Source organism: Primulina tabacum, chromosome 15 (genome assembly GCF_025594145.1).
Source record: "Primulina tabacum isolate GXHZ01 chromosome 15, ASM2559414v2, whole genome shotgun sequence".
NCBI lineage: Eukaryota > Viridiplantae > Streptophyta > Magnoliopsida > Lamiales > Gesneriaceae > Primulina > Primulina tabacum.
Genome location: NC_134564.1, coordinates 3,755,595 through 3,763,344, shown reverse-complemented (window position 1 = coordinate 3,763,344; position 7,750 = coordinate 3,755,595).

Below are 7,750 nucleotides of genomic sequence, written 5' to 3'. Positions count from 1 at the left end.
TCTATTTCAACATCTTTTATTTTATTCTTATATTAACATAGAGAACACGTTTTGTATTCACTAGTGCATTTATTATTTTTGATTAAATTATGTTTTCGCAATCGTGTTTATTTGATTTCATTGTCTGGCTATTGCATAATAACAATCTTAGAAAAAATATTTTAAATTATATATATCAAAATATTTTATTTTTATTTTACAGTTACTTATGAGATTTATTTTGAATTCACACTAGTAGACATACGATGGATTTCTAGTAGATGGAAATGAATTGGATCAACATGAATAAAATTTAACCGTATTCGACATTATGGAAGTTGATCAATCGAGCCAAAATAAAAAAACTATTTATTTAGCTGAATTGAAAACTATTTCATTAGAGCAACTGTTTGTTGTGGGTCGCTAATTTTCCTTCCAACTTTTCCCCCAACATTTCACATATCTACAACTTCTATCGATATCTTGGATTATATATAAATAATATATATATTTGCTTGTGTGTATTAATGGGCTTTCTTATGTGTGAATGAAAATTAAAGGACGGTAGGTTTTTCTCACATAAGAAAAATAAAGTGCTATAGATGAGCTTATATTCTGTTACACTTTGTGATAGAGTAAGAATGATTGATCAAAATGTTCTCTCTCGTGTACACCGGTGTAAGATGTGCAAAGCATGTTCCCGATCGGAACTGGAAAATGCTTGACTTGTGTGCAAGCATACGAGCACGACTTGCGTCCAATGTCGGACCGATCAAGACAAAAATCGCCTAGTTAGTCTATGCCACTTTTTGCAATTTTTTTCCCTCGAGACCTTTCGCATGCCCTTGAGACCTTTCACATGGCCTGACTGTTGGTGATTCGGTTGCCCTATTGATGACAATCTTCGGTCTTTCATATGGTTGTCATCTGCGTGTATAAATACAAGATGTGCCAAGGCCAAAAGACACACCACAAATCAACTTTTCTCCTCGTTCCTGCATTCTGCTCCTACGTTTTTCGCTAATAAAGTTCAGGTACTCTTTCGTTCGCCAGTGTTATGATTTGTGCAACATGACTGCGGGTTTACCGGAGGGGATGTATCTATTTTAAGGAAACTGTACTTGCTACATGACTCGGTTTAGATTTTTTTTTACCTATACGATAGTCATTTTATACAGCTTTGCCTTCAGTGAACTTGTTTCAATCGTTCTGTTATTTGTAAAATTTCGTTTACAATATTCTCTGCGACTTCTTTCAACTAATTCTACCATGTTCCTCTTTCCATTTCATCAGTTTTTTCTTTATCGACAACGTTGTCAGCAACCAGTCGGTTCTCAGTGTCATCAAAAAACAACGTTATGTCCTATTTTACAGATTTTAATTTGAAGCTATATCACACACGCAATACAAATGACTGAATCACTACTTTTATTTAATAGTTTACGAGGGCTCGCATTTCTTTAATACTTAAATTAACATTTGATGAATGCACTATTGTTACATGACCTCACAAAATGGAGAAACAATGCGAGCATTTGCTAAATAAAAACTCAAGCACCATATTTGAACCAAACTGTTTGATCTAAAATTTATGTGAGAGTAAGTTTGTCAGGTGTAACGCACCAATTTGAATCAAAATTGAAGCAGTACAAATCTAATTTTTTATAAACAAAAACGATTATGAATTCCAAATTTGACTGTTAGTATTTATAGTCAACTAAGCTAGTGAACACAATAAAACAAAAGAAAATAATGAAAATAACACTAAAAATCGAAGAATAATAAACTTTTTCTTGGATTATGTGTATATAAAACACAAGGAATTCACAAAAAAATGTAAAAATATATTAAAGAAAAAAAAAATCGAAGTGAGCATATAATAATGCATATGAAAATTTTGTTGTCAAAAAGCATAATTTTTATATACATGAATTTAATTCATATTATAAAATTTTTAAAAGTTTATTAAAAAATTGTGCTTCCACGTTAGCTTCATTCAACCAGGTGACATTATGTTTTTATAAATATTTATTAAACAAAAAAACAATATTTTGTAGATTTATAGGAAACTATTAATTATTGCAATTTTAATATTTTTATGTAATTATGTGAGTCTTTGACAGAAAACTCTACTAAAAAAGTGCATTATCGCTGCCCAAACTGGATACAAGAAGAGGAGAAGCCATATAATCACTCCAGCTATGCCTCCCCTCATCGCATCGGCAGAGAAGCTAGGAGCCACCACGAGGTTCCAGCCAATCTGCATAAGCAATTATCCATGGATGGAGGTTGTAGTTGAGCTAAAGGGAAATCTAAAGAAATAAAACAAATAAAGACAAATTCACTTTATTAGTCCGTCGTACTAAAGTTAGCTGTCTCATTTACGGTGTAATTCAAATATTTTAAACTCTCTGTAACAATACAACATCTTCGGAAATAGTGAATTCACAAGAAAGAAAGAAAGCTGAATGAATCTTACTAAAGATTCATCCTAGTTCCACTTCTTGACAAGGATGATTCATCAAATTGGAAATCATGTGGGATACTTTTGCCTTTGTTTGGTGGATTTGACTTTTTAAAATCCAATAATTTGGCAACCAACAATCCCATTGAGCCATGGGAATAGGAAGTGGGGCTTGAGCTCTAAATATTTAACGTGCATTATTTATATCTTACTCCTACCAAAGCCCAATATGTGAATCTGAAGGCCCGATAAGTTATTTATTTTATACTTTTAAAATATATGAGTGTGATGCCAAATCCTCCAATCTGCCAGTTCGAACATTCTCGATCCCTCGCCCCGTTTTCTTGTCTGCGTCTTCACTTGTCATAGGGCGAGTGATATCCTTCTCCTTCTCCTTCTCAAATATAAAATAACACGTAACACGCATATAAAATTATATGAAAACTTAAATGAGACTATTTCATATATTAATAGATAGTTTCTTATCCCACACTATTTATTAAAAAATATTATTTTTTTATGACAAAAGTTTTACTTTTCAATTCAAATATAAACTGAATCGATCATTCTCACGAACATAGATACGTGAAACCGTCTAACATATACCTAATCAAAAAATTAATTATTATTTTTTTACATTCTATTTTTTTCCAAATTAGGAATGTTTGACCTATTTACCAGGGATTTTATGCTCATTTTTTACAAGAATAATGATAAATGTACAACCAATATATCATATAACGATATTTACAACAATCATAAAATGAGATTTCGCTATTATATCTTGAGATTTTGATATCCCATGAATGGTCGGACCCATCATGATCAGGCTCAAACCAGATTTTGAACCCCCGGCCCATCCTTAGCTAAGGTATAATGCTCATGATGAAACACAGTTATTCTTTTATAAATGACAGGTTTGAGAGTATAACTATTCATTCATTATATTGACTTTTAGAAATACCCTTAGCTGCTCTCTCATTTCACTCGTAGTATCTGACTTGAGCATCGAAAGGGCTACGCCGGGATACCCTCCCAGCCCCCTTTTAACGGTCTCCTTCGTGATTTCAGGCTCAAAGTAAATTCGAGGTCTGCACTAAGAATAGTATCACCTGCTAGAACAAAATCCTAAATTTTCAGTGAGTATCACTTGGCGTCGTTTGTGGGAAGCTTGAGCTAAGACGTAGAGATGGTAGGCTGGAGAAGAAGCATAAGAACTAACTCAATATCGTCACGTCCTCGAATGAGACTCGAACAATCTCGTCCTAAGACGAGACATGAACAACCTCGTCTTGAGACGAGGACCGAACAACCTCGTCCCAATGAGAATGTGGGGAACTTGACCCTGGAACAGTTAGGCCAATTCATTACCAGGACAGTAGACGATGCCATGAAGAAAAACCAAGAATCCATGTTTGCCGAAGAACAAGCTCTTCGCCAAGAGGAGGGGCATGTGGAGGGTCATCAGAGCAGAGTTGAAGGTACACAGCCCACCCAAATGAGGAGAACCTTGAGATGGAAGAGATGTTGAAGGAGATAAGAATGTTAAGGCAGCAATTTGGAAAAAAAGCTCAAGCGCCCAAGATAGAGGTTTTTCACTACACCGTCGCTAATTAGCGATGGTTCTAAACCATCGCTACTTAGCGTCGGTTTAACCATAATCCGTCGCTAATTTTTTAAGTATAATAAAAAAAAAGTACTTTTACAATTTAATAAATCTAACAAAAAAAATTACTATCTTTCTAAGCTAATAAAATTCATAATCATAACTAACACTTAGAAATTAACAAGAATTGAAGTGAAAAAACTTACATAAATCGAAACTAAAATCGTACAAGAGAGGAAAATGTATTGTAGATGGGGAAGGTGTGGAGGAAAATAGACAAAAAATGCAAGTATTTATAGACAATTTTCGACGAGTTTTGATAAAACTGACGCTGTTAGCGATGGCTGTTTACTAAACCGTCGTTAAACGCGACAGTTAGGTATAGCGACGGTTAATAAAAGACCGTCTCTATTGGCGACAATTTTTGTTTAAATCATCGCAATTTTAAAAATTTGCGACGGTTTCAATAAAACCGTCGCCAATTTTAAAATTTATAACCGTCACAATTTTTAAATTATAAACTGTCGCTATTTTAATAACGGTTGTCGTTTCTCCAAAAAAACATGCTAATCCACAACGGTTCACGAAAATCCGTGGTCGTTTCTCCTAAAAAAAACACATTAATCCACAACGGTTCTCTAAAACCGTTTTCGTTTGTCCAAAAAATCACGCTAATCCGACAACGGTTTTAGAAAATCGTTGTCATTTGTCCAAAAAAATACGTTAATAGACAACAGTTTATAAACCGTTGTCATTGACCCCCAAAAACACGTAGGGTTCATAATTTTTCTACTAAGGTTGGAGCCTAGTAAAAGAGCTTGAGGTGGTGAGGATGAAGATTGGAGTCTAGTAGATGAGCTTGAGGTGGTGATAGTGAAGTTTGGACCCTAGGTAGAGGAGCTTGAAGTGAAGAGAGTAAGGTGCTTGAAGTATGGAGGTTGAGTGAAGTACTTGTTTCTCCTACCTAAAGCCTAGCAGAGGACCTTGAAGACGCGGGCGAGAGAGTGAGTGAGGGCGAGGGGTTGGAGGCAAGGGCGAGTCGGGTGGAGAGTGATACGAGGCGAGGCGAGGCGAGGCGACCGAAGGCCAAGGCTATGGGATAGGACGACAAGGCGAGGCAGAGAGGAGGAGGCGAGGTGGCGCGAGCAAAAAGCAGGGCTGTGGGAAGGGGAAGAATGCACGACTCACATAATGTAACCCAAGGCAGCGCAAGTAATCGAATTTCGAACCTGCGATTCAGTTCAAGGCTCATGATGGAACCCATGCATTTTCTTATAAATTATCAGGTTTGAGATTCCAACTATTCATTCATTATATTGACTTTTAGCATCACTCTAAGCTGCTCTCTCATTCCACTCGCAGTATTCGACTTGAACATCGGAGGAGTTACGCCGGGATATCCTCTCGGTCCCCTTCTAACGTTCTCCTTCGTGATTTCATGCCCAGAATAAATTCGAGGTCTGCATTCAAACTAGTATCACCTCCTGGAACCGAACCCTAAATTTTCAGTAAGTATCATATATGATTTTGTATTCAATGTATAATGAGATTTGATAAAATAAAATTTTGTATTAAATTTTTTACAATGTAAAAATTATTGTATAACTTTGAATGTATATGTAGCATTGCTCATTTTTAAAAAATCATTGATTTATATATTTAAGATTTTTTTAAAAAAAAATTGCATAAGGATACTCATACATAATTTCACCCCCTCCTCGTACTTACGATATATTCATCATCTAAAACATATATTTCAAATTTAAAATTATTACCTGATCGTAGATTGAGGAATTTCATTTAAAAAGCTGGATCACGATTATTTCCATGCTCGAAAATTTTAATGAATGAAATAAATATTTTATTAAAAACAAATACATGAAATGATTGCCTATGTCCCATTCCAATAATAGAACTTCCACAACTGGGCAAGTTTGATACGTGGCAGAAAATGTTCCATTGCATTTATTTCTCAACTATTTTATTGAGAGTAAATCTCTTGTGATACATTGTCGTATATTTTTATTGGTAAAATGTTTTCACTCTACTAATATTACAATAAAAATAATATTTTTGACATAAAAAATAATAATATTTTTTCATAAGTGATCTAAATAAAATATTTATCTTATAAAATCGATCCGTGAATCATGACACCTGAGTGTGTTTAATGGCTCAAAAATTGCAAACTTGTATTGCACTAAATGGTGACACTTGTACAGTGGGATATTAAATACTGAAGGAGAATTTGAATCACAACTGACCTCAGAAATTGTAGCAATGGCTTGAATCTATGAACCGTCGGCACCTTGTAATTAAATGAAATTAAAAATTCAATTCATTTTATAATATTTTAAGAAGCTAATATTTTACTTATCATTTATAAATAACATATAGTCAGTTCTAAACAAAAAATAAATAAAAATTAATTAACGACTAAACACATGGATTTAGTCATTAATCAAGTTTAAGAACTATTAATTACATATTTTCTAAATTGAGGCTTGAATAATAGATACAAACAAATCAATAGGGATTCTGCTAAGGATATTGCAACAATTCAAATAAGAATAGGTATCTTGTGAGACGGTCTCACGAATCTTTATCTGTGAGACGAATCAACCATATCGATATTCACAATAAAAAATAATACTCTTAGTATAAAAAGTAATTTTTTTTTCATGGATGACACAAATAAGAGATCATTCTCACAAAATACGACCTGTGAGACCGTCGCACACAATTTTTTGCCCTCAAACAATTTCCAATAAAAGCTTGGCTCTCAAAAAAGGGGGAAAAAGATATCATTGTTTTATTTATTTATTAAGAATAATAAGATCCAAGATATAACAATATTCGCTATATTCACAATTATATATATATATATATATATATATATGTGTGTGTATGTATGTATGTATGTATATAATATGGTTAGCTAATTACCACTTTTGCTTCTCAAATCGCTACGAACATGGTTGACTTACCTAACGTTAAATCTATAGATAATCATGATTAATTTGGAAAAAAAATCTATAGATTAATTTGAAATCCAATTATCCATATCATATTGCATGTAAAATATTTTTATCCCATATTATAGAATTAATAATTATTCGTATTTAATAGCTAAAAATGTATAGTAATTGATTAAATTAAGATACGTAGCTTTTTTATTTTTTATTTTTTATTTTTTATTTTTTATGTATAGTATCAAATGCCTTCACTAACACGCAATCTGTACCTTTCGCAGCCACCATTAGGTGCGCAGCTTTTAGGACTTCTGCTCTCCAACGACATAATATTATTGAACACGTGTTATATTGATTTCATACTCCTAACTCTAATTTATTGATACATATTGAAAAATAAACCCAAGAAATGTGAAGTCTTTATTCTCATTTATTCATTTCATTGAAAATGGATTCTGATAAATTAGCAGTTTCATATAATATGAACTTTGTGTGTCTGTGTGTGTGAATTTATTTGATAAAATAAAGATGAAACAATGGTTAATTTTATATTTTACACTTTCAAAATTTTAAAAAGATCATGCTCACCATCTTCAAATGATTTTTTGAGTTGGTCATGTAATTTAAATAATAATTCTCTTACTATATATCATCTAGTTTGAGCATGACCGTCTCCAGAAAATTAGAGTTCTATGCGGAATATTCTATATAATTTTTTTATTATGATAT